The following is an 11,572-nucleotide window of genomic DNA, read 5'->3' as shown; positions in this document are numbered from 1 at the left end:
AACTACTGTACCTATCAATTATCCAGTAGTAGTGATTATGGTTCCTCAATATACATTTAACATATTACAGCGTAGGCTGTGTGTTACAGCACTACTTTTGGTGTTTTTTCAGGAATTGCTCTTGAGAAAATGTCATGTAATTGTCCCTTCTAAGTTGATATCAGATTTTAGCCCCTGCTAGGGCAGATGGCACACAGACAGCAGAACTGGGGACAGATATGCAGGGACAGGGAGTCTCAGGTAAGTTTGTTGCACCCCATATACAGTCAGTGTACAGTACCATTGCCACCTACTGTCCAGTATGTATGCAGGTATATGTACTACAACCAGCAATACCAAGAAAGGCTGGGTGTAAGCACAAATACCTGCACACATACTGGACTGATAAGGAGCACTGCTTTTAACTATTATTAGTAGTAGTATTATAATGATTTGAACAAGTTGGGACAACCCTTCAGTTCACTACTGTACCTATCAATTATCCAGTAGTAGTGATTATGGTTCCTCAATATACATTTAACATATTACAGCGTAGGCTATGTGTTACAGCACTACTTTTGGTGTTTTTTCAGGAATTGCTCTTGAGAAAATGTCATGTAATTGTCCCTTCTAAGTTGATATCAGATTTTAGCCCCTGCTAGGGCAGATGGCACACAGACAGCAGAACTGGGGACAGATATGCAGGGACAGGGAGTCTCAGGTAAGTTTGTTGCACCCCATATACAGTCAGTGTACAGTACCATTGCCACCTATACTGTCCAGTATGTATGCAGGTATATGTACTACAACCAGCAATACCAAGAAAGGCTGGGTGTAAGCACATATACCTGCACACATACTGGACTGATAAGGAGCACTGCTTTTAACTATTATTAGTAATTGTATTATAATGATTTGAACAAGTTGGGACATGCCTTCAGTTCACTACTGTACCTATCAATTATCCAGTAGTAGTGATTATGGTTCCTCAATATACATTTAACATATTACAGCGTAGGCTGTGTGTTACAGCACTACTTTTGGTGTTTTTTCAGGAATTGCTCTTGAGAAAATGTCATGTAATTGTCCCTTCTAAGTTGATATCAGATTTTAGCCCCTGCTAGGGCAGATGGCACACAGACAGCAGAACTGGGGACAGATATGCAGGGACAGACTGGCAGAGACAGGGAGTCTCAGGTAAGTTTGTTGCACCCCATATACAGTACCATTGCCACCTACTGTCCATGCAGGTATATGTACTACAACCAGCAATACCAAGAAAGGCTGGGTGTAAGCACAAATACCTGCACACATACGGAGCACTGCTTTTAACTATTATTAGTAGTAGTATTATAATGATTTGAACAAGTTGGGACAACCCTTCAGTTCACTACTGTACCTATCAATTATCCAGTAGTAGTGGTTATGGTTCCTCAATAGACATTTAACATATTACAGCACTACTTTTGGTGTTTTTTCAGGAATTGCTCTTGAGAAAATGTCATGTAATTGTCCCCTCCCAAAGTTGATAACAGATTTTAGCCCCTGCTAGGGCAGATGGCACACAGACAGCAGAACTGGGGACAGATATGCAGGGACAGACTGGCAGAGACAGGGAGTCTCAGGTAAGTTTGTTGCACCCCATATACAGTACCATTGCCACCTATACTGTCCAGTATGTATGCAGGTATATGTACTACAACCAGCAATACCAAGAAAGGCTGGGTGTAAGCACATATACCTGCACACATACTGGACTGATAAGGAGCACTGCTTTTAACTATTATTAGTAGTAGTATTATAATGATTTGAACAAGTTGGGACAACCCTTCAGTTCACTACTGTACCTATCAATTATCCAGTAGTAGTGGTTATGGTTCCTCAATAGACATTTAACATATTACAGCGTAGGCTATGTGTTACAGCACTACTTTTGGTGTTTTTTCAGGAATTGCTCTTGAGAAAATGTCATGTAATTGTCCCTTCTAAGGCAGATGGCACACAGACAGCAGAACTGGGGACAGATATGCAGGGACAGACTGGCAGAGACAGGGAGTCTCAGGTAAGTTTGTTGCACCCCATATACAGTACCATTGCCACCTACTGTCCATGCAGGTATATGTACTACAACCAGCAATACCAAGAAAGGCTGGGTGTAAGCACAAATACCTGCACACATACTGGACTGATAAGGAGCACTGCTTTTAACTATTATTAGTAGTAGTATTATAATGATTTGAACAAGTTGGGACAACCCTTCAGTTCACTACTGTACCTATCAATTATCCAGTAGTAGTGGTTATGGTTCCTCAATAGACATTTAACATATTACAGCACTACTTTTGGTGTTTTTTCAGGAATTGCTCGAGAAAATGTCATGTAATTGTCCCCTCCAAAGTTGATAACAGATTTTAAAGTTGATAACAGATTTTAGCCCCTGCTAGGGCAGATGGCACACAGACAGCAGAACTGGGGACAGATATGCAGGGACATGTAATTGTCCCTTCTCAGGCAGAGACAGGGAGTCTCAGGTAAGTTTGTTGCACCCCATATACAGTCAGTGTACAGTACCATTGCCACCTACTGTCCAGTATGTATGCAGGTATATGTACTACAACCAGCAATACCAAGAAAGGCTGGGTGTAAGCACAAATACCTGCACACATACTGGACTGATAAGGAGCACTGCTTTTAACTATTATTAGTAGTAGTATTATAATGATTTGAACAAGTTGGGACAACCCTTCAGTTCACTACTGTACCTATCAATTATCCAGTAGTAGTGATTATGGTTCCTCAATATACATTTAACATATTACAGCGTAGGCTATGTGTTACAGCACTACTTTTGGTGTTTTTTCAGGAATTGCTCTTGAGAAAATGTCATGTAATTGTCCCTTCTAAGGCAGATGGCACACAGACAGCAGAACTGGGGACAGATATGCAGGGACAGACTGGCAGAGACAGGGAGTCTCAGGTAAGTTTGTTGCACCCCATATACAGTACCATTGCCACCTACTGTCCAGTATGTATGCAGGTATATGTACTACAACCAGCAATACCAAGAAAGGCTGGGTGTAAGCACAAATACCTGCACACATACTGGACTGATAAGGAGCACTGCTTTTAACTATTATTAGTAGTAGTATTATAATGATTTGAACAAGTTGGGACAACCCTTCAGTTCACTACTGTACCTATCAATTATCCAGTAGTAGTGGTTATGGTTCCTCAATAGACATTTAACATATTACAGCACTACTTTTGGTGTTTTTTCAGGAATTGCTCTTGAGAAAATGTCATGTAATTGTCCCCTCCCAAAGTTGATAACAGATTTTAGCCCCTGCTAGGGCAGATGGCACACAGACAGCAGAACTGGGGACAGATATGCAGGGACAGACTGGCAGAGACAGGGAGTCTCAGGTAAGTTTGTTGCACCCCATATACAGTACCATTGCCACCTATACTGTCCAGTATGTATGCAGGTATATGTACTACAACCAGCAATACCAAGAAAGGCTGGGTGTAAGCACATATACCTGCACACATACTGGACTGATAAGGAGCACTGCTTTTAACTATTATTAGTAGTAGTATTATAATGATTTGAACAAGTTGGGACAACCCTTCAGTTCACTACTGTACCTATCAATTATCCAGTAGTAGTGGTTATGGTTCCTCAATAGACATTTAACATATTACAGCACTACTTTTGGTGTTTTTTCAGGAATTGCTCTTGAGAAAATGTCATGTAATTGTCCCCTCCCAAAGTTGATAACAGATTTTAGCCCCTGCTAGGGCAGATGGCACACAGACAGCAGAACTGGGGACAGATATGCAGGGACAGACTGGCAGAGACAGGGAGTCTCAGGTAAGTTTGTTGCACCCCATATACAGTCAGTGTACAGTACCATTGCCACCTACTGTCCAGTATGTATGCAGGTATATGTACTACAACCAGCAATACCAAGAAAGGCTGGGTGTAAGCACAAATACCTGCACACATACTGGACTGATAAGGAGCACTGCTTTTAACTATTATTAGTAGTAGTATTATAATGATTTGAACAAGTTGGGACAACCCTTCAGTTCACTACTGTACCTATCAATTATCCAGTAGTAGTGATTATGGTTCCTCAATATACATTTAACATATTACAGCGTAGGCTATGTGTTACAGCACTACTTTTGGTGTTTTTTCAGGAATTGCTCTTGAGAAAATGTCATGTAATTGTCCCTTCTAAGTTGATATCAGATTTTAGCCCCTGCTAGGGCAGATGGCACACAGACAGCAGAACTGGGGACAGATATGCAGGGACAGACTGGCAGAGACAGGGAGTCTCAGGTAAGTTTGTTGCACCCCATATACAGTACCATTGCCACCTATACTGTCCAGTATGTATGCAGGTATATGTACTACAACCAGCAATACCAAGAAAGGCTGGGTGTAAGCACATATACCTGCACACATACTGGACTGATAAGGAGCACTGCTTTTAACTATTATTAGTAATTGTATTATAATGATTTGAACAAGTTGGGACAACCCTTCAGTTCACTACTGTACCTATCAATTATCCAGTAGTAGTGATTATGGTTCCTCAATATACATTTAACATATTACAGCGTAGGCTGTGTGTTACAGCACTACTTTTGGTGTTTTTTCAGGAATTGCTCTTGAGAAAATGTCATGTAATTGTCCCTTCTAAGTTGATATCAGATTTTAGCCCCTGCTAGGGCAGATGGCACACAGACAGCAGAACTGGGGACAGATATGCAGGGACAGACTGGCAGAGACAGGGAGTCTCAGGTAAGTTTGTTGCACCCCATATACAGTACCATTGCCACCTACTGTCCATGCAGGTATATGTACTACAACCAGCAATACCAAGAAAGGCTGGGTGTAAGCACAAATACCTGCACACATACGGAGCACTGCTTTTAACTATTATTAGTAGTAGTATTATAATGATTTGAACAAGTTGGGACAACCCTTCAGTTCACTACTGTACCTATCAATTATCCAGTAGTAGTGGTTATGGTTCCTCAATAGACATTTAACATATTACAGCACTACTTTTGGTGTTTTTTCAGGAATTGCTCTTGAGAAAATGTCATGTAATTGTCCCCTCCCAAAGTTGATAACAGATTTTAGCCCCTGCTAGGGCAGATGGCACACAGACAGCAGAACTGGGGACAGATATGCAGGGACAGACTGGCAGAGACAGGGAGTCTCAGGTAAGTTTGTTGCACCCCATATACAGTACCATTGCCACCTATACTGTCCAGTATGTATGCAGGTATATGTACTACAACCAGCAATACCAAGAAAGGCTGGGTGTAAGCACATATACCTGCACACATACTGGACTGATAAGGAGCACTGCTTTTAACTATTATTAGTAGTAGTATTATAATGATTTGAACAAGTTGGGACAACCCTTCAGTTCACTACTGTACCTATCAATTATCCAGTAGTAGTGATTATGGTTCCTCAATATACATTTAACATATTACAGCGTAGGCTGTGTGTTACAGCACTACTTTTGGTGTTTTTTCAGGAATTGCTCTTGAGAAAATGTCATGTAATTGTCCCTTCTAAGTTGATATCAGATTTTAGCCCCTGCTAGGGCAGATGGCACACAGACAGCAGAACTGGGGACAGATATGCAGGGACAGGGAGTCTCAGGTAAGTTTGTTGCACCCCATATACAGTCAGTGTACAGTACCATTGCCACCTATACTGTCCAGTATGTATGCAGGTATATGTACTACAACCAGCAATACCAAGAAAGGCTGGGTGTAAGCACATATACCTGCACACATACTGGACTGATGAGGAGCACTGCTTTTAACTAATATTAGTAATTGTATTATAATGATTTGAACAAGTTGGGACAACCCTTCAGTTCACTACTGTACCTATCAATTATCCAGTAGTAGTGGTTATGGTTCCTCAATAGACATTTAACATATTACAGCGTAGGCTATGTGTTACAGCACTACTTTTGGTGTTTTTTCAGGAATTGCTCTTGAGAAAATGTCATGTAATTGTCCCTTCTAAGTTGATATCAGATTTTAGCCCCTGCTAGGGCAGATGGCACACAGACAGCAGAACTGAACAAGGGGACAGATATGCAGGGACAGCGTAGGCTATGTGTTACAGGTTTTTTCAGGAGAAAATGTCATGTAATTGTCCCTCAGGTAAGTTTGTTGCACAGCCCAGATATGCAGGGACAGTCTCAGGTAAGTTTGTTGCACCCCATATACAGTACCATTGCCACCTATACTGTCCAGTATGTATGCAGGTATATGTACTACAACCAGCAATACCAAGAAAGGCTGGGTGTAAGCACATATACCTGCACACATACTGGACTGATGAGGAGCACTGCTTTTAACTAATATTAGTAATTGTATTATAATGATTTGAACAAGTTGGGACAACCCTTCAGTTCACTACTGTACCTATCAATTATCCAGTAGTAGTGATTATGGTTCCTCAATATACATTTAACATATTACAGCGTAGGCTATGTGTTACAGCACTACTTTTAGGTTTTTCCTTTCCTTTAACAAAACAATAAAACCATTTAATGTTCATATTTAACAACACTATGGTTGAATGAATCTCTCACCACATCGACTTCTGCACTGCCACCCAGAAAAAGAGGGAACTTGGAACTTACCTCAGTTTAATTTATGATCCTAGGAGGACATCTACGGGCCTTTTTAAGTACTACACCTATTATATTAGATCAGAAACAGGAGGGATAAACAGGAGATAGGCCTGTGCACCTTACAACTAACCAGTTGAAACGAAACACAATTATATTCAAAACCTAACCCCAACCCTCGTAACCCTAACCCTGGATCAACAGACTCAAAACTAGAAACCTAACCCTAACCAGTTGAAACAAAACACAATTATATTCAAACCCTAACCCCCGTAACCCTAACACCCGTAACCCTAGATCAACAGACTCAAAACTAGAAACCTAACCCTTAACCCTAACCCCCCTAACCCTAAACCTAACCTCTAACCCAAACACTGGAGCAGTTACACCAACTTCGGAGGACACACATCACTGGAAACAACAACAACAAAAAATCTGGACCCGTATCTCCCATTCCCCAAGTGGACGAAAACACGGCAAAAAATCTACCGCATACACAGGATCCCAAATGGACAAAAACGCGATGGTAGCTAGACTTGTATGGCAATTTAGCTAGTTAACTTGCTAGCTAATTTGTCCTGTGACATAAACATTGCGTTATTTTTTTACCTGAATTACACAAATTCCTCTACTCCGACAATTAATCCACACATAAACAGGTCAACTGAATCGTTTCTAGTCATCCCTCCTTCTTCATCTTTGCCATCAACACAAATCAGTTCGTCCTTCAATCAACCACGTGAGTGAGGAGATATCACGTGCATAGGCAGAAATCCCAGGGGGGACACGATCCCCCTATCCTGGGAAAAATATGATTTCCCCCCCCCCCCAATATATCACTGTAAACATATCTATGTAATTTCAATAATATGAATGAACGCAATGAAAGCACTTAAGCTGATTATAGACACTAATAGCGCGTTTTTAAGTTTCAAAAGACTGCGACCCCCGCCCTTTGCCTCAATGGTTTGATCCACTGTAGGTCATTAGTTTAGCTAACTAATTAAACTAATTGACTTGAGGTTAACGTTGGAAGCGCTCACACACTCTTGCTGAATTTGCAGAGCTGGCGCGCAAACATTAACTATCAAGCTAGCTAGCTAGTACCTATTCAATTTATGTGGAGTTGTCAAAAATTGAACTTTTGCTATCGTCTGTTAACAAGGTTGGTTATGTTTCCACCTGCCTCGAAAGAAATGTGTATTTAATGTTCAAGCATTCTTATTGGTTGGATCTCAGCATTCAAGCATTCTTATTGGTTGATTTCATCTGGGCGCTCGTGTCACCGACTAACACCATGGTGTAGCTCCAGTTCTCCTCAGTCCGAGAAAACACATAGAGAAGGGTATGTGTTGCAAATTACTCCTTTGTAGAAGTCCATAACAATAATTAATGCTGTATGTTATAAGGGAGTGTGAGACTATTGAAACATGTAACTTTCAGAGTTTTATTGTTGTTATTAATATAGTTTACAGAGTGCTAAAAGTGCTGCTGTTGCTAGCTAGAAAGCCTTTCTGGATGTAGACGATTAGCTTTGCTGGCCACCTGTGCTGGCGTTGCATTATGGGAGATGTAGTTTGGTCCTCTACGGTTTGAATGGAATAGAGGCGATTTCACGTTGTAACACGTTGAAATAAATGATGAAAGGCTGGTTGTAAGTACATATACCTGCATACATACTGGACTGATAAGGAACACTGCTATAACTATTATTAGTAGTAGTATTATAATGATTTGAACAACCCTTCAGTTAACTACTGTACCTATCAATTATCCAGTAGTAGTGATTATGGTTCCTCAATATACATTTAACATATTACAGCGTAGGCTATGTGTTACAGCACTACTTTTGGTGTTTTTTCAGGAATTGCTCTTGAGAAAATGTCATGTAATTGTCCCTTCTAAGTTGATATCAGATTTTAGCCCCTGCTAGGGCAGATGGCACACAGACAGCAGAACTGGGGACAGATATGCAGGGACAGGGAGTCTCAGGTAAGTTTGTTGCACCCCATATACAGTCAGTGTACAGTACCATTGCCACCTATACTGTCCAGTATGTATGCAGGTATATGTACTACAACCAGCAATACCAAGAAAGGCTGGGTGTAAGCACATATACCTGCACACATACTGGACTGATAAGGAGCACTGCTTTTAACTATTATTAGTAATTGTATTATAATGATTTGAACAAGTTGGGACATGCCTTCAGTTCACTACTGTACCTATCAATTATCCAGTAGTAGTGATTATGGTTCCTCAATATACATTTAACATATTACAGCGTAGGCTGTGTGTTACAGCACTACTTTTGGTGTTTTTTCAGGAATTGCTCTTGAGAAAATGTCATGTAATTGTCCCTTCTAAGTTGATATCAGATTTTAGCCCCTGCTAGGGCAGATGGCACACAGACAGCAGAACTGGGGACAGATATGCAGGGACAGGGAGTCTCAGGTAAGTTTGTTGCACCCCATATACAGTCAGTGTACAGTACCATTGCCACCTATACTGTCCAGTATGTATGCAGGTATATGTACTACAACCAGCAATACCAAGAAAGGCTGGGTGTAAGCACATATACCTGCACACATACTGGACTGATAAGGAGCACTGCTTTTAACTATTATTAGTAATTGTATTATAATGATTTGAACAAGTTGGGACATGCCTTCAGTTCACTACTGTACCTATCAATTATCCAGTAGTAGTGATTATGGTTCCTCAATATACATTTAACATATTACAGCGTAGGCTGTGTGTTACAGCACTACTTTTGGTGTTTTTTCAGGAATTGCTCTTGAGAAAATGTCATGTAATTGTCCCTTCTAAGTTGATATCAGATTTTAGCCCCTGCTAGGGCAGATGGCACACAGACAGCAGAACTGGGGACAGATATGCAGGGACAGGGAGTCTCAGGTAAGTTTGTTGCACCCCATATACAGTCAGTGTACAGTACCATTGCCACCTATACTGTCCAGTATGTATGCAGGTATATGTACTACAACCAGCAATACCAAGAAAGGCTGGGTGTAAGCACAAATACCTGCACACATACGGAGCACTGCTTTTAACTATTATTAGTAGTAGTATTATAATGATTTGAACAAGTTGGGACAACCCTTCAGTTCACTACTGTACCTATCAATTATCCAGTAGTAGTGGTTATGGTTCCTCAATAGACATTTAACATATTACAGCACTACTTTTGGTGTTTTTTCAGGAATTGCTCTTGAGAAAATGTCATGTAATTGTCCCCTCCCAAAGTTGATAACAGATTTTAGCCCCTGCTAGGGCAGATGGCACACAGACAGCAGAACTGGGGACAGATATGCAGGGACAGACTGGCAGAGACAGGGAGTCTCAGGTAAGTTTGTTGCACCCCATATACAGTACCATTGCCACCTATACTGTCCAGTATGTATGCAGGTATATGTACTACAACCAGCAATACCAAGAAAGGCTGGGTGTAAGCACATATACCTGCACACATACTGGACTGATAAGGAGCACTGCTTTTAACTATTATTAGTAGTAGTATTATAATGATTTGAACAAGTTGGGACAACCCTTCAGTTCACTACTGTACCTATCAATTATCCAGTAGTAGTGGTTATGGTTCCTCAATAGACATTTAACAGCGTAGGCTATGTGTTACAGCACTACTTTTGGTGTTTTTTCAGGAATTGCTCTTGAGAAAATGTCATGTAATTGTCCCTTCTAAGTTGATATCAGATTTTAGCCCCTGCTAGGGCAGATGGCACACAGACAGCAGAACTGGGGACAGATATGCAGGGACAGACTGGCAGAGACAGGGAGTCTCAGGTAAGTTTGTTGCACCCCATATACAGTACCATTGCCACCTACTGTCCAGTATGTATGCAGGTATATGTACTACAACCAGCAATACCAAGAAAGGCTGGGTGTAAGCACAAATACCTGCACACATACTGGACTGATAAGGAGCACTGCTTTTAACTATTATTAGTAGTAGTATTATAATGATTTGAACAAGTTGGGACAACCCTTCAGTTCACTACTGTACCTATCAATTATCCAGTAGTAGTGGTTATGGTTCCTCAATAGACATTTAACATATTACAGCACTACTTTTGGTGTTTTTTCAGGAATTGCTCTTGAGAAAATGTCATGTAATTGTCCCCTCCCAAAGTTGATAACAGATTTTAGCCCCTGCTAGGGCAGATGGCACACAGACAGCAGAACTGGGGACAGATATGCAGGGACAGACTGGCAGAGACAGGGAGTCTCAGGTAAGTTTGTTGCACCCCATATACAGTACCATTGCCACCTATACTGTCCAGTATGTATGCAGGTATATGTACTACAACCAGCAATACCAAGAAAGGCTGGGTGTAAGCACATATACCTGCACACATACTGGACTGATAAGGAGCACTGCTTTTAACTATTATTAGTAGTAGTATTATAATGATTTGAACAAGTTGGGACAACCCTTCAGTTCACTACTGTACCTATCAATTATCCAGTAGTAGTGGTTATGGTTCCTCAATAGACATTTAACATATTACAGCGTAGGCTATGTGTTACAGCACTACTTTTGGTGTTTTTTCAGGAATTGCTCTTGAGAAAATGTCATGTAATTGTCCCTTCTAAGTTGATATCAGATTTTAGCCCCTGCTAGGGCAGATGGCACACAGACAGCAGAACTGGGGACAGATATGCAGGGACAGGGAGTCTCAGGTAAGTTTGTTGCACCCCATATACAGTCAGTGTACAGTACCATTGCCACCTACTGTCCAGTATGTATGCAGGTATATGTACTACAACCAGCAATACCAAGAAAGGCTGGGTGTAAGCACAAATACCTGCACACATACTGGACTGATAAGGAGCACTGCTTTTAACTATTATTAGTAGTAGTATTATAATGATTTGAA

The sequence above is a fragment of the Oncorhynchus clarkii genome, chromosome 17 (assembly GCF_045791955.1).
Source record: "Oncorhynchus clarkii lewisi isolate Uvic-CL-2024 chromosome 17, UVic_Ocla_1.0, whole genome shotgun sequence".
NCBI classification, from domain to species: domain Eukaryota; kingdom Metazoa; phylum Chordata; class Actinopteri; order Salmoniformes; family Salmonidae; genus Oncorhynchus; species Oncorhynchus clarkii.
Note: the sequence above shows the minus strand (reverse complement) of the source record.